We start from the raw sequence: 20,967 nt of genomic DNA, 5'->3' as shown, positions 1-20,967 counted from the left end.
TTGCAGAGAACAAGAGCTCTTCTGCATAAAGTTGTTTTCCATAGGCCCTGAAGTTCATGGACACACTCATAGCAGACTTTACTTACATAGTCAGTAGCATGAATTCATTCTTAATTAACAAGTGTTGATCAAGGACTTATTAAATGGCTTTGGATGCTTCAAGAACTTGGAAATGAAGCCTGATGACTGACTTCCACTCCTAATTTGAGGAGAAAGAGGAACAGTTGGAGTAAAATTAGCATTACTTGTTTATCACATGATAGGAAGACAGATAAGTAAATAGATCATGACTTCTCCGGTGATAAATGCATTCCCTGAAAGATGCCTTGGGTTGCCCTATGTAGGGGCCCAACCGAGATAAAGACCTTTAAGGAAATCTTCCTTGAGGAGTTGATTCCTGATGTTGGAGAGAAATTTTTGCAGACTCTGTGGAAGTCAGCAGAATGCGGTTTGGTGTTTGTTAATCAGGTGTCTGTCACTGTGATCAAAATATCTGACAAGAACAACTTAGAGGAGGGAAAGTTAATTTTGACTCAAAGTTCTAGAGGCTGCTCTGATCCTGAGATTGGCAGAACTTGGTGGAGAGGTACTGCTCTTTTCATGGTAGCCAGGAAGCTGAGAGAAGGCAGGGGGAAGCTACTGCAAGAAGATATACTCTTCTACAACATACCCCCAGGGACTCACCTCCTCTAGCCCTCCCCTACCTGCCTAGTGACCACCCAGTCAGTCCATCAAAAGTAAGATGGATGGTTAAGGTTGCAGCTCGGACAATCTAGTCATTTTACCTCTGAATATTTCTGCATTAAGTTAGGAGCTTTGGGAGGGCACTGCACATCCAAACAATAACAATGTTGAAAGTGAAGGAAACAAAAAGAGAGGCTTTGAGAGACTTTGAGCAGGGACTTGGCCCTGAAGGGACTCCTACTGAGTTTAAGCAATTATGCATTATTCCTAAGAAGATAGAAAGTTGTGCAAAGATTGATGTCAGAATTGCCTTGATTCTGTTGGTAATTTTGAAATAGCATAGAATGCACAGTACAAAAGTACAGGCTAAAAGGGAGGAAGACCCAGGCCAGAGGCTGTTAGGAGGCCTGTGGAGTATAGGTGGTCCTGAGAGCAATATCATGGGTCCCAGAGGGTGCTGATCAACTGTTTCCATCATAGCAGAGAAGGAATGCAGAATCATTTCATCTCTTTCTCTTCTAGAACCACAGCAAAACCACCCAGCATGCCTTTGAAGCGAAGGTAATTTTGTATATTTCAGGTCTCCTGTGAGAAACTGACTTTAATCATGGAATTTATTTCTCTCTCCCCAACTTTTGTTAGAACTATCCTATGCTTGGATCTTCAATGAATATCCATCATTTGTTGAAGAAGATAGTCAGAGATTTGTCTCTCAAGAGACAGGGCACCTCTACATTGCCAAGGTGGAGCCATCTGATGTGGGGAATTACACCTGCATAGTGACAAATATGGTGACACATGCCAGAGTGCTGGGCTCCCCCACTCCCCTGATGCTGCACTCTGATGGTAGGAAATGTTTCGGTGTCCTCTGACTGCAAATAGGGTCCTGACTACAGGCAGAAGCGAGCTAGGAAAAGTGAGAAATATATCTGGAAAAATTATCACTCAGAGGGGCAAAGATTATTGATGAGTAGGTGACAGAATTAATTACATAAACCCTAGGTCCTTTACATAATCCTTACTCAGGACCTCCTCCATAGCTTTCATAGACCACTTTCAAATGGAACAGGGGTTCCTCATTTAAAGATCATGAAGAATTTCAAGATGGCAGCAGGGGAGCACTGAAGCAGGCCTGAGGACCCAGAGCTGGGACCCAGGTTTTGTTCCCATCAAGCCCAGGAAGTCACCTGCTCTGACTTGCCCGCTGGAGATTCCTAAAGTGCTGAGTATTTTGTTAGAGATTAAAAGGCATCACTGAAAAACAAAATTAAAAATCTGCTTCATCAACACCTCCATGGCTGCTGTTTTAAGAGTCTGTGAAGCAGCAGTGGGAACAGATTTGCTGCCCCTTAGCTAGGGACCCATTTTAACTAAGTCACATCTAATAGGGCACAATGCCAGAACACACAGTATGGAAACACCTTCCAGGCCCTTAAAATTGAGTTTGACCTCTCCTGTTTATTAAGTCACCATTTCTTGACTCCAGGGAGCCATTTAATAAGTTTAAGGTTGGTGTCTATGCTACTGGGGTATCATGAAGTAAATTTTCCACTATAATTTTGGTTCCTAAGGAAGTTTCAGTAAGTCTCAATGCATTCATTGTTTATTTCAGTTTGACTACAAATGTCCACATTGAATACAGAGTGACAGAAGCCTCCCATTTTCTACAGTATAAAATGTACGGTGTTCCCTGTAGTGGGACAACTTGTAAATACTTATGAATCTGAGAATTCCAAGTTCTTAAGTGCTTATTAATGTTGCATGTTTGAGCCAGGTTAGCACCAGTGAGTAACTTAAATCACTGCAAAAAGTTAGTTCCCCATGGAGCAAAATAAAGTTTTATTTAAGAAAAAAAGGCAATTTCAAAGGCAGGACTATCAACTTAATATTCTGCATTCACAGGTGTGATGGGTGAATAGGAGCTCAAAATTGAAGTTCAGTTTCCGGAAACTCTCCCGGCAGCTAAAGGTTCAACTGTGAAATTGGAATGTTTTGCCCTTGGAAAGTAAATTTTGTTATGTTCATTCTGTGTGCTCTTCCACTGGGTTGCTGTAAGAGATTGGGGTGGATTGTGACAGGCTACCCTTTACTTCTAAAATTTACTTACATTTAGAAGGAAGGAAATAATGCAGGAGAAAAATATGCATATATAGTATACATATATAATGTAATTTGAAATTTTCAAGATGATTTGGAGAAAATTACTATGCCTGTCTAATTTCATGAACTAAAATGGTGTTCTTTCTCATGTCCGTTTGTTGTATTATATATTTTAGGCTTTATTTTTTTGTTTTTCCTGTAAATCATGAATTTAGTCAAGAAAACTGCAGTTTATTTTTGTTAAAATATCAACTTCAAGGGTTAAATCTTTTGGCCTCATGTGTGTAAGTGAAAACTGGAATGTTATACATTTGAAACCCACCACTTTGGATCTATCTTAACCAAAGCTTTCTTTTTTCAAGTCCAAAAGGCTTCCAGACAATAGCAAACCAATTGATGGTTTTCTTCTTAGCCCTGTACCCCAGATTAAGTGGAGAAGAAGTGATGGGATGCCTTTCCCCAGCAAAATCAAATTGAGGAAGTTCAATGGTGTGCTTGAAATCCCTACCTTCCAGCAGGAAGATGCAGGCTCCTATGAATGCATCGCTGAGAATTCACGAGGAAAGAATGTGGCCAGAGGGCGTCTCACCTACTATGGTGAGCATCCCTGGCTTTGGCAAATTGGATTTGCAAATTGTGGGGAGATTGTAGCAGAATCTCCTTTTTTAACTTGTTCTGCATTTTATTCTTTCTTATTCTGCTCAGTGAGGATGGACATCTGTCATAGCAGGAAGGAATTAAAAAGAAATAAAAATATGCAATAGGTTGGATATTTATTTCCTTTGCATTTTAAAATAAATCATATGGTAATGAAGTATTTTATACTTTTTTAAGAATGACCTTTTATACCCTTAATACATTAGAGAGAGATCTCCTTTCTGTCTGCTCTCTTCTCTATGAAAGGAGGTTTTATATCTTTCTTTCTTGTCTTTTTCTAAGCAGAAAAAATTGCCTACTGGGAAGAATTACAATTACTGTGTCAAAGAATCCAAATAAACTCAGAATCTTGTTGAGTTTATCAGTATTATTTGGTCCTGTACAATAAAGTATTTGTACTCTATTTGCTGCCTTTAATTTGTAATCACATTTATTTGATGTACTGCTCAATTTGGATAAGGAAAGAATAATAATGTTACCCTTATTTAGAGTCTCTTTGGAGGAAAATTAGATTGTCTTTTTCTTTTCAAAATTCATTTCCAATTTCCTTTTGTTTTAAAAAAATTCAAGCCCCTTGGTTTTGATGAAAATATGATTTAGAAAGTATAAATACATGGTTTTACAAATTGCATCTGTAAAATACATATAAATGTAAGCTCATTGAATACAAATTTGCAATTTAATCATTAGAGACATTGTAAAAACTAGTGTGCATTCACCAATTTTGTGAAAGGCAAATTGGATAATGGTCTATTTGTTTTGGAAACTGAGAACTGAAGCAGTGTGCAGTGCCCACCTGGTTAGCACACGGGGATGTTACAGGGACAAGCGGGGTACACAGACAGTTACTGAAATGGTAGGACTTCTCAGGTCCCCATCAAAAATCTGAAGTCTGTGAAAGCAAAAGCTCTGACAAGATCCATACTTGTTATGTTACCTTGAGCTTTTATGATCTGTCAGAGATGAAACACAGACCTGAACTAGTAGCGCAAGTCCTTCTGTCTTCTGATTGTCTCTTCTTTGACATAAGGAGTTGGGTATGGAGGGAAGCATCTTGGGTGTCCAGGTCTCAGTTGGTGGGACAATGTGGAAATGGTGGAAGTGGTGAGAAGATGAGCACTTAACTTACATGGCTGTACAGCTCAAAGCCCCCACAAAGGAAGTCACCTTTGTTCCTACGTAGGCTAGTGTCTTTTTTTGCTCCCTCCCAGGAAAACAAGTGACCGTGGAGAGAGTGCACAGCAAAGTCCAGCTGTCTTCATGTTTCAGCAGTGTCTTTACCTCTCTGTAGCAGAATCCCTGCCTCAATCATAAAGCACTATATGTCTCAGATGATGGGAAACAGGAATTTGTTATCAGACTGTGGCTCAGTCTCTTATTTTTACTTTTCTTTCCTCATTTGTCCTTTTCCTTTTTCCACAAGTTGGCATCTGCTATAATCCAAAATGGCCACAAACAGTGAGGAGCAGACCAGGGGCAGGAGGGATGAGGTGTCTAGCCACCTGCTCCTCAGATCTCTTTGGCTGCATGTTTACCCATAAAACAACCACTGTAACGGAAACTGAATTAGACAATGTAAGATCCTCCTTCTGGAACACAGTGAAAGGTGAAGTTTCCTTGGGGTTTATGGGAAAGGTGAGCAGAGAGAGAATGAAAACACGAGGTTATTTTAGAAATAAGAAAAAGAAGAAAACAATTCACAATAGAAAACCAATATCATCTGCTGTACTTCATAAAGAAGGTAGACTCTTGCTTTAGTCTGTTTTATAGATAATATGATATGTACCTAAGAAATAAATCAGAAATTAAATACATAGAGTTTCACGGAAGTTTCCATTTTAGAAGACTAAGATTGTGCATTCAATAAATGCCATGTAGTTCTCTGTCTGTTCTAATATTTCATGTAAAACGTGATCTGATAAAATATTTGGATCTCATGTGATGGATAAAGGAGGAAACTGTGATTAATGTGACAGTTATAATCCCAGGGTTGGCTTGGTCCAGCAAATGATCCTCCCATTTGGAGAAGAAGAATACTAATATGTACATTGCTTGGAAATTTTTGCTGGCAACTCAAATCTCCGTCAAAATCTTACCCATGAGTTTATTTGAGATCTCATTCCATTTCAGCATGGTAATTCCTGAAAAAGGAAAACGTGTTGTAATATAAAGTGGAGAGCAGTGATTTTGGACTGAACTATACTTCATATTGGGCAAGTAGTTTTATATAAAACAGATAAAAAACAAAAACAAAACAACAAAAAATAAACAAGAAAAAACTTAGGGTGGTACATTTTTGGTAAAAGCTAAATAGCCTGAGTTTCATTTCAATTTCATTTACAAAAAAGCAATTTTATGAGATAGAAATGGAGAGACAAATCTTCCCATGGTCGCAATTAAATAGAAATAGATAAACTGTTCCTCCATATGGGGAATGCAAATACGACTCCACAGTTCACATCGCATGCATAATGCAACGTGAAACCAGTAAGACATCTCACCTCCCAGTTTGGGATCTAGATTGCAAGCTGAGACTTGGCGGAATACACTGTGTATATTGAGTGGCTTCCATGGCAAGTGGCACATTGCTTTTATCTGTAAAAAGAATTTCCAAATACCTTGTAAAACATAAATGGAAATGATTAATCTACTCGATCCAACTGATTTGCATACATAATTTAAAGTTGCATCAGTTTCTTCTCTTTCCGGTAAAAATATCATATGATTCAAGTGAAACCAATTTATCCATCTTTTGCTGTTTCATTTTAATTCACTCAGAGGTTCCTGAGACGTTCACTGGTTTGTATTTAATTATGAGTTATTTGTAACTTGATGGAAATTGTTTTACTCAGTTATAGAAATTTCTTTCCTATGAAAATTAATATTTAGTTCCTAATGAAGACCAGCATTTTACAGTCAATCACTTATTAAGTTGTCTTCACTTGTGATCTCATGATTCAGAAATACACTTGAAAAAAATCAACTTTGTGTACCTGCATTACTCTCTATTAATAGAAGCCTGAAGAATATCATACAGATCGCAGAGTTTGGAAAACTGAATTAGAAGCTTAATGAATTTGGCTTAGGGAATGAGAGATTGCAGCATCCATCTTCAAATTTTATACGTCCACTCAGTAGATACTTAGTGGATTAAATATGATTCTGTCTTCCTGGTCACTTTAATCTGTTACCTGGAGCCTAATATTCATTTGTATTTACCTGGATAAGGCTTTTACTTTTTATTTGCTGTTTGCTTTACAGCAAAGCCTCATTTGGTTCAGCTCATAAAAGATGTGGAAATGGTTGTGGAGGAGAGTCTTTACTGGGAATGTCGGGCAAGTGGAAAGCCCAAGCCCTCCTACCAGTGGTTGAAGAATGGAGATGCCCTGGTGCTTGAGGTAAGACAGCCTGCCTGTCATTCTGCCCTCAGCCTGCTCTGTGTTACCTGAATGCTTTCTCTAGTTCCCACTACCAAAAGTGACTCGTGGTTTTCACTCTTTTCCTTTATATCTCAGGAGTGGAATGAATGGAGAATAATAACCCAGTCAAGTACCCAGTCTGCCAATGAGAAGATATTTGCAACTTTTCATATTTTCATTGGCTAAGGGTGATTTGTGGTTTTGTGAACTTAGTCTATAAAATAATACACTATGCTTTTGGTATTGAAACCAGAGAAGGTATTCTTTTATCAAATATAGAAAGTTTTTCTGTTTTTCAACTTGTATGGCCTCTGGAGAATAATTGTATCTATTACTCGGTTGCCCTGTTACCTGAGCACTGATTTTCTGATTCACCTTCACTCTCTAGCTATGTAATCTTGGCTCTTTTTTTTTTACTAAGCCAATTATGTTCCTTTGCATTTCTAGACATAATTATCCATACTTCTTTAAAAAACCCTGGTAAATATGTGTGTTTTCAAGAACACTTTTTATACAATAAATTTATAATTTTCCAACTCACACGGTTTTTAAAAACTGTAGTGAAAGTCTTTTCAGTTGATACAATGGAACATCCTTTAAAGTATGAAACTTTAACATGGGTTAAAAATAAAAGGACTTCCATATTTTACTTCTGGATTTATTATTTATTTTACTAATGTACTTTGGGGCTGTATGATGCTTATTCATATTTCCAGTGTGTCTCTCATCTTTCAAAGAAGGAAAAGGTTCAATTTCAGGTGAGCCCGCTTAATACACTGAGGAAAAGGTAGACATGTTGTGTCTGATTCAAATGGTAGTGAGTAGTGCTCATTTTTTCTTCTAAAATTTTGCTCATGCGCAAGACATTTTTGTTATTGTCTAGGAGAGAATACAGATAGAAAACAGTGCCCTTACAATATCAAACTTATATGTGACTGATTCTGGCATGTTCCAGTGTATCGCAGAAAACAAACATGGACTCGTCTATTCCAGTGCTGAACTCAAGGTTGTCGGTAAGACCAATTTTCTCTGCTCTTCATTGTTCTTGAATCCTTCCTTCTTGCCAGAAACTGAAGTATGTGCTTTACATATTGGATTCCTGCATCTAGTAACACTTAGAGTGTCAAACATGATTATTCAGGGTTTCTAACCAAAGCATGCATTTGAATGATTTCTAAGGAAAAGTAGTGATGAGGGACAAAATTAGAAACCAAAAGTTGAAGTAAATCCACAGAAGGAAGAAAGTGTTGGCCTGACCCATCTCTGTCCAGCTCCAGGTTTGTGGTGAAGGAATGCTTCTTAACGCAAAAGTGATCTTGGCCTTTCCTGCTGATGGGCCATCAAAGCAAATACCAAAATTGAAATCAATACCATTTGATTGCAAAGGGGTTGCTTTTGTCTTTATTCTCGTCCAACACTGGACATACTGAAGCCTTAATTAGCCAAGGTTTCACTAACTGAATTATGAATTCTTTTCTTCTTGTTGCACCAGATGTAAGAGGAGAAATTATATGTTTTATCATGTTTAGGGCAATTTTCCCAAAGGATACTTACATTACAAATGATGGAAAAATCAACATTTTATCCTGTTTTGGCATAGCATAAAATAGGCAAAGAAAGAAGAAAGGGAGGTAGAGGGAGGGAATGAAAGGGGGAGGAAGGAAGGAGTTCATCAGTCTATGCAATTTAAATGGAGACTGCAGATTTCAGCCTAACTTGATCTAGGGTGCAAATACCATCATGGGTATTAGGTTCCATGTGAAGTTTCCCAAGAAATTGAGTTTATTATCATAGTCAATCCATGGGGAAAAAATGATGGCTTTCTTAATAGCTTAAGCTCAAGCCATAGCCCTGCGATCAGTGGCCTCAGGTAGCCTGATTTGAGTCATTATGCATCTATCTGCTTATCACTGACCAATCCTTATGGCCAGAGGGCAATAAGGCCCTGATGGGGTAGCTCATCGGCTTTCAACAGAACACAGTCTTGCTTCAAAGTGTATTTGGAAATGCCTGCAGATAGTATTGGTGGTTGTAAGTAGGGGGAGGGATGGGGCCCTTGTGTGATATTAGCATTTGGTGGATGGAGGACAGAGAGGCTGCCAGCACTTGTACAGGGCACAAGACTGCCTCTGCACAAATGGTTATCCAAGTGCTGTGCTCTGGTAGTCAGCAGAGGTAAGTCCTAACCTGTCTTCATGGGATGAGCTTTTAAAAGTTTTCTGTACTAAGTGATCTCCTTTAGTTCAGTGAGCTATTTTAAAGCATTTACAGTCAACATTAAAAATTCCTACATAAAGTAATTGTTTCAAGATTTAGGGCCTGCCCCAAACACCATAGCACACATTTCTTTTTTAACAGTGAAACCCCATGAGTGGTGCACCATAAATCAAATAAATCTGGTGCCAACATCATGCCTGTCACCTTAAATCTAAACACGGCTGTACTGTCAACCTTTCAGATTTACAGGAAGTTAAAAACATGATCCAGTGCTCATTAAATCGATGATCTCTCATTCTCTCTCCTTTCATTCTTTTCAGCCTCTGCTCCGGATTTTTCAAAGAATCCCATGAAGAGGTTGGTTCAGGCCCAGGTGTGCAGTCTGGTGAGCCTGGATTGTAAACCCAGGTCCTCCCCCAGGGCGCTGTCTTTCTGGAAGAAGGGGGACACAGTGGTGCAAGAGCGAGAAAGGTATTCTCTTGTCCACACAAGTGGCCGCCGACTTCCTTTTCATATTCCGTAAGGTCACAGCAGGTCTTCCACATGAGCCTCAGTACCGTAGCATCTCAGTGGGCCAGGAGGTGTTCAAGAATCAGCACAGTACTAGTTTTGTTCTCTGATACTCTCATGGTGACAGTCGCATGTTGGTGGAGTCTGAAAACAGACAACCCCTCATCGAATCTCTACCCATATAGAAGCCTGTCTTGTAGCAAGGGGTTTCTTCCCCAGTCCTCTGGGGAGAACCAACCAGAATGGTAAAGGAGTGCCAGCCCCAGAAGCAAGGCAGCATCATGCAGAACAAAGAGCAGATGAAAACACAACAGCCCATGCAGAGATCTATACACACACACGCACACACACGCTGCTGGCCCCTGTGCTGAATCATACACAACACGGATGTTTCCTTTCAGCCAAGGCTTACTGGTTTGTATAATAGCATTGAAATGAAGAGGTAGAATGACCTGAGTGAAAAGCACAATTCAAGAGCCCCTGGGCCTGGCCTCGCATTTTCCTTCTGCCTTTTACTAGCTCAGTGAAGTGACCCCATCTTTCTGGGCCTCATTTGTTAGTGGAAATGATGACAGTTTATGCCTCATGTTGAGAAGATTATATGGACAAACTGCATAAATATTCATAAAGCACTGAGATCAATCCCTGGCAGAGAATAAGCATATGTCCTAGCCGTTATTACTATTTATTAAGTACTTACTATCTGCCAGATACTGTGCTCCCAGCTTGCAATATCACAGTAACAACCCCGAAGGGCCCGTATCCATAGGTTGAAACCACGTGGCTATGTTACAGCAAGTGGTAAAAGGTAAGCTTTCAGATAGAAAGATTAACTTGAGTTAGTTGTATGGGTCCAAACTCACCTGAGTCCTTAAAGGAGGAAGAGGAGGACAGAAGGATGGCCAAGGAGATTTGATGTTCAAAGATGTGATGATCCCAGACAGATGGGAGGTACAAGAAGGATCATCGTGCGTGTGGCTGGATTGTAGGTTGTAGTAGGCACCACTGGCACAGGAACAGGGCCTTGGCTTCATGACCTCCAGGGAGTGAATTCTACTAACAGTCCCAAGGAGCACAGAAGGTTCTAGAGCCTTGGGAAGGAGCTAGGCTCTGCTAACGCCTTGATATTGGCCCACTGAAAACTAGACTGGACTTCTGACCTCCAGAACATTTGAGAATACATTTGCCTGAGTGTAGGCCCCAGAGTTTTGGGTAAATCATTACACCAGCAACAGGAAGCTGAGCACACAAATTATCTCCTTGAAACATCTCTGGAGCTAAGGAGAAAACCAGAACTTAGAGGGATTGTGTGATTTGCTAAAGTGATTCTTTAGTCTTCTCTGATTGACATCTGGGCCTTTTTGACTCTAGGGTGAAACCACTGAGCCTTTTCAGCCTCACTGTTTGTACAGGATTCCAGAATCTTATAGGTGATCTGAAGTGCTGAAGCAACTCCCAGTGATTACTTTTGAAAATGAGAAGAAAAAAAAAACATGCAGTAAAACCTCAGGACAACATACTCAGACCCCTTTTCTAAAATTGCAAAGTCCTTTTGCAGGCAACCCAGTTGAACTGCTTGTAGATTATGGGCCCAGAGAGATTTTCCTGAGTCAGTACCCCACAGCATGTGCAATGCCACCATTCCTTGACAGCAAACAGCGTCCTAAAAGGCAAGCACAGGGGGACCAGGCAAAACTGGGACCCAAGTGGGTAGACCCAGTCCAGCCCAGTGTGTGCCACACAGAAGAGATTGCTGGAACAGGAAGCTAATTAGTGATTTGGAGTTTGATTTTGTAAACTGGTTTTAATAGGACAGTATAAACCAGTTCCTTTGGACTGTGCTAGAAGCTAAGTCTTCTGAACAATTGCTAACTATGTTGTGGGAACATTTTAGTAGTTTGATTGCATACATGAATTAGAGAGCGATTATTTCCCCGGGACTCTGTGGGTTACACAACAATAAAGCCACTTGTCCTCACAGTAGTATACAGAGTAGGCAGAGGTTCTAATCTTAATTTTAAAAGGGGATTTTAAAAAGATTAAGAGATTTAGCTAAAGGCATAAAGGAGAGATTCACTCCCACAATGTACAGGGATGTTGTAAGTTCTGGAGTCTAAACTGGAATTTCTGACTTGGACATGTACAATCCTTAGTTTTTTTCATCTGTTAAATATAGACAATAATTCTGAGCCTCACCTAGTTGTATAATATAAACCTTTAGCATAATGACATTGGTAGAAACATTGATCATTAAGGATGAGGTTATGCTACAAATAAAGTGTTGAAAGTAACACTGGCTGAAAAAGGAGTTTCTTGAGTGTTGTTTAGGAGTTCAGTGGTTCCTTGGTCTCTCTGAAGGTAGACATCAGGTCTGCCTCGACTCAGGTACACACACATGCACCAGCCCTCATGCTCTGCCACCATCCTCACCTCATGAACCAAGAAGACTGCCTGAGCTCCAACCTCGCACTGACATCCCAGGCAAACACAAGGAGGATGGTAGAAATAGGTATACTTTCTCCATTATAAGAGACTTCTCTGAAATCCCATATAGCATTTTCCCTTGTACCTTATTGATCATCAATTAGTAAATTAGTTCCCTGCTATACTGAATAGCAAGAGAAGCTGGGAAGTTTGGGCTTTTTTTTTCCCCCTTGGAAGGAAATGGCCCAATGAAGAACTAGGAGTACATTTTCCAGGAGATGTGCTTGCCACTGCAGTAGAGTCCCTGCTAAAGACAGATAGTTCTCTGCCCCTTCAGGCCGACTGTCCCTCCACTTAGCATTCTGTATGTCTAGCATCTCTGCTGCACATAATAAGGAGATTTTTCAGACAGGAAGGTAAAGTGAGGAGTAAGAAATGTGTTTAAGGAGACGGTCCAAAGAGCTGCAGTCCTTCCCAGAACTATGGTTTGAATTCATTTCTGTCTCTTAGACAGCAAAAGTATTGACGAGCCAGGGCCTCGATGCTCAGGGAGAAGACTGCTAGAAGCAATTATAGAACAACGTGCAGATCTGACTCTTCTCCAAGTTCAGGGGCAAGCAGAGTGGGCTGCAGCCTTCCCTTGACTTGGAAGCCCCCTGTATTTCCCTCTTGACTTGGACTGAGGCTCCAGCCAAATCAGGGGAGCTCATCAAATGCTAGATTTGCTGTGGTGGTTCAGTGTTGGGCTGCTCCAACTTATAAAGGCTGTTTCTATTCTCTTTCAGGGGACAAGTGAATTCATTGGGGGACATGTGAATTCGTGGATGCATTTGAGAATAGAAAGGAAGATAAAATTTTTGGTAAAATGTTTGAGTTATTTATAATAAGATTTGAAATTCATTTGATTTTTTTTCTCATTAGTTAATTATTTTGATAGGCAAACTTGGATTCTTCAATGAATAAGAGATATATAATCAGTGGGAAGCCATATAACTGAGTGGCTATTGAGAGAAAAATGCATTTTGAATAAGTAAACATTCTACTATCTATAGTATCATTCAAAGCCTAAGTCAGATTAAAAAAAACAAAGTTTGAATATGTCCTTTTTTTGGTGGGGGAAGTTCCTTGAAAATAGATGAGAGATAGTGGAACAGAGGTAAGGATTGAAGGAAAGGAAGGAAGGACAGGGAGGGGGGGAGAACTGCAGAAGGAATCTGATCAAACCTGGGTACACAGTGAACATACCACAGTGAGTGCTGCCTTTGTTTCTAACCATAAGGCACGAATTAAAAAAAAAAAAAACTCCAAGTAAATAGAAGAATGACCAGGATTGTAAAGGAAGGGGAACGGGGTGGGGAGGGAGGAGAGGGTAGGGAAAGGGAAGCATTGGGGTCCAATCAGAGCCACTTAATCCCATGCTTTATGATTGTGTCAGAATGAACCCCAATATTACGTAAAACTGTAATGAACTAATAAGAAAAAACCTTTAAAATTATGTCTTTTTTTAAAAAAATTTAAGCTATTTTATTTATAATCAATAAACTCTGCTTAAACATCTTTATATGCAGAAACCCACCTCACAATTGTTCCATGTCATGAGATTGACAAGAAAGGACTTTTGCAATACTCTATAAAGTGACATGAATTACTTTTTTATGAGAAATGTCCACATATCACCTTAAAAGCTAAAAAAAATAGCCACATGCATTTAAAAAGTAGAATTAGAAAAATAATTTTCAATTTTAGTATAAAAATAGATTTGAGGAAAGGAATAAAATCCCATCTATGTAGCACCATTATCTAAAAATGAAAAAAATATATGATGTAAATTCATCTTTATACCTATTTGCTAAAAATAAGGAAGAGACAACATAGTTCTTTTTGTATGTGGGAAAAGCAATACAAGAAGTTCGAATTTTTTGCCTAAAAGGTAGTGATCAGCAGAGATGAGATCAAAATTCTACATGAGCTTAAAACACTAAACACTATTCTCTTAGAAGCATTCTCTATAATATTTAATCAACATAAACGAGGAAGACTACTTTCAATTTCTTTGAATGTTATAATCATTGACCAGAATCCTGGCTTTAATATCCATACTACTTATCAGTAATACATCACACCTTTATTTTAATTACTTATTTAACATGTCTTCCCTGCCAGATGACAGGTCCTGGAAGACAGGAAAAGTGTCTGTAGAAACTGATTTATATATATATATATATATATATATATATATATATATATATATATATATATATATATATATATATATATATATTCATTTAATACATAATATATAGTATATATTGACATATTTTTATGAATTATGTAATTATATATGTACTATATATAATTAATTGTTATATAAGTCACATAATACTCCTGAGTGACTATAATCCACCTGTTTTTAAAGTTTTTATATCAGCACAACAACAGCTTTGAAATTACAAATCAGCCATAGAAATTGGATCTAAGTCAGTGAGTCACTTACTTAGCAATTCCTGAATTGCTTTGGAGAAACAAGGGTTATTGCTCTCAAGTATGGACAGGATGTGAGTTCTGTTGCAACAAGTGTTCCTATCCATCAGGTCCTGGAAATGCTGTTCTGAGTAGACACCAGGGCATATAGTGCAAACAGTGAGTCCTGAGCTCTTATAATTATGTTTCTGTGCATTCATTTGGAAATTCTTTGAGTACCTACTTCATGGACCAGGCACTAGGTATTTACTTTCTGTCAGAGAAAGCCACACCATCGTTTGCAGCTTTTCAATGTACAGCCAGGTAGCACAGGACGGTTACAGTAAAATTCAGTTTGCAAGGTTCTGGATATGCAAGGCGGAGATCTGCACAAGCATTCTGGAGAAGACTGGAAAGATCCTGGGGTTCTTGGAAGAAGAATTATCCAGGCCAAAGAAATAGCATGTGCAAAGCACAAAGGCCAGGCACAGGATAAAGTCAACAGAATAAAATAAAGGTAGCAGCAGGATTATCAAATCAAATTTATGTTGGAGAACGGGGACCAGGGCAGCAGTGGGTATATTGGAGTAGGTGCAACCCCAGTTAGCAGCCCTCCACCAGCCTGCACACGAGAGCAGAACAGACAGAGCTAACCAATGGAGGTGGGATTGGAAAGAAGTTTTTTGAAGTCTGAGAAGAGCTTAATGCTATAGGACCTACTCACTGATTAGACTTGAGAGACAGCTAAGCATGGGGGTGAATCCTGGATTTCTGACTTGGGCATCATACATTGTGGTGGACCCATTCATTGTGACAGGGAACCTCCCCAGAGATGAGGGAGTAGGGCTAAATATGCTGAGCTCCATTTGGGATTGGTTGATTTTTAAATTGCATGTTGAAAAGTGAACTGTGTGCGTCTCCATCCATCCATACACACACCTACCATATCATCACCTTTGTGCAGGGTGGGGGCTTAGTGAATGTGGAACTTGGGAGTTAGGGCTGCAGGCATCACAAACATGGAGATGGCAGTCAGTGCATGGTTGTGTTGGAAGGTAGATGTCACTAAGTGGCTTAAAGTATGCATTGTACCCCTGAAGCACTGCACACTCAGGTTTTAACTAGAGAGACCTGTTTTTTTGCAAGCTCAGTTAGTAATTGATTATTAAATAATCTGAAATTTCTAGCATTCAGGATTGAGCAAAGATCATTTTTGGATTTTTTTTTTCCTTTGTGTTTGCATCTTCCATTATTGAGTTACATTGCTGCATTTTTTTCTTCCCTGCAGGAAGCATCTTTCTGAATAAACAAAAACGTCTGGCCTCCTGAACATCTGATAATATTTCACCAGGTGTTGCTGTTTTAATGCAACTCCATTCACTTATTCACTTGAATTCATGTGTTTCAAATAAAAAAAAGAGTCAAATTAAAATTGGATATTTTGTCTCCTTTAAGGAAACGAAAATTGAAAATGACTCTTGGGAATATGAATAGGCCTGGCTTGGGAGAAGAAATAGCCAGTTGGCATATTTTAGAGAATGATTAGCTTGTCTCTGTCATTCACTGGTACTTAAAACACATTAGCCAATTATTTTTAAAAATGAGGGCTTTCATTTCAATGTTATTGCTTATAATAGTAAATATTTTATTGCAATAGCCTCAGTTCAAATGAAAGTCAAAGAATGGCCCATTACATCTAATTAAACACATTAAAATTGTTTTAGATATTCTATGCAGCATTTAATACTATAGAAATTTATGTGCTTTTTAAAGAAGTAGGAAAGATTTTTTCCCAAAAATTTGAGTAGCCATAATCTAGGTAGCATTTTCAAAACGCATTAATCAATTCTTGATGCATGTGTCTAGTTGGGAACTGGCTTTAAAATGCAGTTAGTATTTTATGCTGTTGATTCCATTTATATGAAGGTCCCAGAGAAAGCTCAGATTTCGTGACAGAGAAGAGTAATTACTGCTTGGTGGAGGCTGGGTGTGGGTGAGGAGGGAGAGTCGGGGGCAGGGGAAGCTTCCAGGGAGAGAAAGCTGTTCTAACCCTTGATTGTGATGGTATTTATGTTCGGGACTGCTTGTATTTGTAAGAACTCACAGAACTGTCCCTAAAGAGTGACTTGAACATTGTATATAAATTATGCTTAACATGCATGAAATTTTACATTCATTTCATCCTGCTTCCATGAGTAAGTCCATCTAGCAGTTTAGAAGATCAAGAGATGCTCTCCCAGATGGCCACTTGTTCATCCGAGATACCTTGAATGATTCACCAATGGAGAATCTAAACATTTTCCAGGAACCAGGATAATTGTGACAGAGCTGGGACCACTTGGCATCTCTGTCATGACCTTAAAGCTTTGGTGACGATGTGCCTGGGAGATCTGTGACTCTCCAGCAGGTAGTCAGCTGGTACCACCCCTCGACCACCATCTTGGCCAGATACTTTCTGTATCCATCCTTCCTCTTCTTTCTGGCTCCCTGGCTCCTCTAATCACAATGGAGTCCCTTTTCCTTCCTGCTCTTCAATTTGCTGGTGCCTTCCCAGGAGACTTCCAGGGCCTCTTCATCCAAGAGCCTCTGTCCCCTTCCCCTTCACCCATGTGTACCCATCAAGCGGGCAGCTCTCCAGCCCATGTGGGTGCTCAGTGAGCTTCAGTTTTTTCACTTGGCTACACCTGAGGTCCCTGTTAAGCCTGTACTCCTGAATGCTTGCCTCCAAGTTCATTTCTAACTCTTGAACTTTGAAGCACAGGGGAGGATTTTCTTTCATATGAACCATGCTGCTGCTTTAAGATACTGTACATTAGCTGATTAGTCATTGACGTTCCTGTCCTCTACTTGGAGGGAGAGTCCTCCATCTGTCCACTAGTTTGTGATATCATTATGCAGTGCTGGGGACTGTGGACCGACCCCACTGGTAATGTATAGATGAATGAGAAATACCAGGATCCCTCAAGGAGCCTACAGTGGGTGTGGAATGTGGAAAACTAAGCCAATGACCAGGATGGATAGATTTTATGATTAAGGTGACCATATAATTTGTTCTACAAATTGGGACATTTTCAAAGGGAAGATGGTACTGTTAGTACTGCCTTCAGGACAGCATGAATGAACTAGGACAGGTAGAGGACACTGGACACTGCTGTCTTGTCCATGAAGCAGCTGCTTATCCACCAGTAAGAAGCACAGAGAAGAGATTCTGTCTCAGCCCTGGGTCCTGGGAAAGCATTTCTCCAGGAGGGACCCCTCACAGGAAGTGACATGAAAGGTAGCACAGCAAAAGAGAAGGGGAAGTAGCATCTACACAGAAAGCATTGCTTAGTTAAGAAGCGAGGCCTCTTATCTATGCCCGTATTCCAGTTGTGTCAGTGGCCAAGATCATCTCTCCTGATCACAAAATCTGTAGAGCCTGACTTGAGATCTTTCCCCATAGACACCCATCCCTCTCCTTCCAAGGAGGTGAATGCTGGAGGAAGTTTAAAGGGACAATGGAGATTCCAGGGTAAATGTGTGCAAGAGTCTCAGAGTGGGGAGAAGAACCTCCTTCCCGATCTGGTTTCCCAACCTGCACCTCCACGTCACCAATGCTTTTTGTGGGGCTGCACATTATCCTCATAACTCCCATTCCCCATGAGAAGACTAGGAGCATGTGCAAGTGAAGTCATTGCTATCCAAGGGTTTGGAAGTGGGCTGGGACTCACAGAAGGCATTCTGTGAAATCACGTTCTCTCCACTGTGCCCATCCACCACCCCAGCATGTTCCTACACAGCTTCTGCATTAACTGCAGGGTAGCTAAAGTTTCAGTGCATTTGAATCATTATTTACATGAATCAGTCATACCTAACTGGTATGCATTATACTTTGTGTTAATCATCTGTGTGACATGAAGTTAAATATTAAGTTTCAATGGTTTCTTTATTTAACTTTAACAGGTACAAGGAGCAATATATCAAATGGGTCATATCTTGGGTCTGTTGCCTATCAACCTGTGTGTTTTAGACAAGTTACATAGGCCCTGAGTTTTGGTTTCCTTATGTAAAAATCCTTGACTTACAGGGATAGTAAGCCTGTTGTACCAGTTGCTTAGTATATGCTCTTGGCAATAGGTGGGCAAATGAAATTGGTTGTATCCGACAAGCGGAGAAACACATGGGTTCCTTTGGACAAATTAGGTAGTACTACCCCTGCCCCATTTCTTCCACTCAGTGGAAAGATAATAATAGTGTTTTTAAAGTCCCTAGCTTCTACATAGGTACTCAAAAATAAGTACCTGATGCCTTTGATACTATTTTTAACCTGACTTGATTTTTTTTTCGTAGTGTCAGACACCTTCAGAGTACCTGAATGGAAAGGAAAGCTTGTACCTTTCTTTATGGTGCAATAATCTCTTTTATATTATTCAAACTTTCTTCAGTAAATGAATTCCACATAAATATCATGGTAAAGACATCAGCGACAAATGGTCTCTGAAAGTGTATCAACTAAACTTTGCAGATGACCAAGTGTTTCTTAAATTGAGCTTCCAGATTTGTTTTTGATGGATTATGAAAGTTGGGAACTTTGTCAATGTTATAATTTCGGTGAGGGAAAGCTGATTAATGAATCTGAATGAGCCTGTCAGAATACACTTCAATCCAGTTTGTTGCAAGAACTGGGTAAATTAATTGATATCCATGCCCAACTCAAATGTTTTATTTGCCTGTCAGAATACACTTGAATCCAGTTTGTTGCAAGAACTGGGTAAATTAACTGGTATCCATGCCCAACTCAAATGTTTTATTTATTTGGAGGATCTTCCCATGCACATTCCTTTAGTCATACTGCATGTCTCACCCAAACCCTAAAGCCAGTGTACACTTGTCCACAGCCCAATCCATTTTCCTTATTTCTGCTCTCACTCAAAATTACATATATAATTATATGTGTGTGTATACAATTAATTAAAACAAACAAATATATTATGTTTTAATTAATTGTATAAAACCAAAATATCATTGCATACCACTTTTGCATATTTTTCTGCTAAAAAGTTTGCAATAGGAAGAAACAGGAGCTTTCCCTTAAACTAAGCATACTGACTCTTTGGTACCATCAGTATAGAAGTGGTAGAGCATACACCATTGCCTTTTCAATAACTCTTAAAGAACAAAGGAGGAGATTTCCCTTTACATTCTTCACGTATGCTCTTACAATTTCCTCTGGCTTGAGTTTATTTTCTTCTCAACCTAGGAAACTCCAACTCATGTCTCAAGGTCTGGCTTGGTCTTACCTGCCAATAGCACTCTTCCTGAAGCACAGTGGGCAGCCATAACTGCTCTTTCTGTTTTGCTATTGTGACTCCCTCATGTCTGTCATATCAGTTATCCCACCAGGGAATTGGCAGTTCCTGCAGAATGCAGCGCACTTGAATTCTGGCACAACCCTTGCCTTATCCATCCTGTGTTCCCAGCTTCTCCGACATACATCTTTGTTCATGTCAACCTTCATTCACTCCTCAAATATTCATTTAGCATCTACTGTTCCCACTAATGATTGCTGCATAACAAATAACCCCGAGGCTTAATGGTGTAATAGAACAGCCATTTTATCATCTCTCAGAGTTTCTATGGGTCACGAGTCCAGGAACACTGCAATTGGCTGGATGGTGCATGCTCAGGCTATCTCAGTCGGGGCTAGAGCAAGAGAAACCAGAATATGCTTCTCAGAGAGACCTTTCTCTCTCCTCCTGCTGTCCCAAGACCTCTCATTGTGGTCTCTATACACAGCTATTAGGGGTTTCCTCCCAAAGGGATGCCCTTTCAGGAGTCAGAATGATTCCTTGAGCATCCATAGGCATGAAAAGTGAGGATTCACAGTAGCAAGATGGAAGCCCAATCATCTAGGCCCCTGAGTTGATTTCCTGTTCTATAGCAAATGCCTGAGAGATCAACTTATAAAGAGAAAAGGTTCATTGTGTCCCACAATTTTAGAAGTTTCTGTCAATCATCACCCATTGTTTAGGGCCTTTGTTGAGGCAGCACTTTATAATGGCAGCATGTTTGAAGCAAAACCACTCTCCTTAGAGTTAGGAAGGCAAAGAGGGGAGGAAAGCTGGGTCCTCCTATCCCCTTTGAAGACCATCCTCATCTACCAAAAGACCTCCCCCAAGGCTCCCCATCCTACTGCTTCTACCAGCTCCCAATACCTGGGGACCAAGCTGATTCCACATGCCCTTTTGATAAACAATTACAATCCAAACTCCCAAGACCCAGTGCCATTTCTCTGCATTCCATTGGTTCCAAAGATCAAAGGAAGAGGAGCTGGACTCCCTTTTTTTATTCCTTCCCTGGACTTTCTTGAGTTATGCTTGACAAGTAAAGGTTGTGTATATTTAAAGAATACAAGATAATGTTTTGACACACAGTGGGAAATGACTGCTGCCATCAAGCTAATTAATATATCCATCACCCCACATAAGTACCATTTTAATGCATATGAAAGCAGTTA

At 39.7% G+C, this 20,967-nt stretch overlaps 1 pseudogene; it reads left to right on the top strand.

Moving 5' to 3' along the window:
- Positions 1-321: 321 nt before the first annotated feature.
- Positions 322-20,967, top strand: part of LOC143386193 (contactin-3-like) — an 89,438-nt pseudogene continuing 68,792 nt past the window's right edge.

The sequence above is a fragment of the Callospermophilus lateralis genome, unplaced genomic scaffold, assembly GCF_048772815.1.
Source record: "Callospermophilus lateralis isolate mCalLat2 unplaced genomic scaffold, mCalLat2.hap1 Scaffold_1062, whole genome shotgun sequence".
NCBI lineage: Eukaryota > Metazoa > Chordata > Mammalia > Rodentia > Sciuridae > Callospermophilus > Callospermophilus lateralis.
Note: the sequence above shows the minus strand (reverse complement) of the source record. Positions and strands in the feature narration are given on the sequence as shown.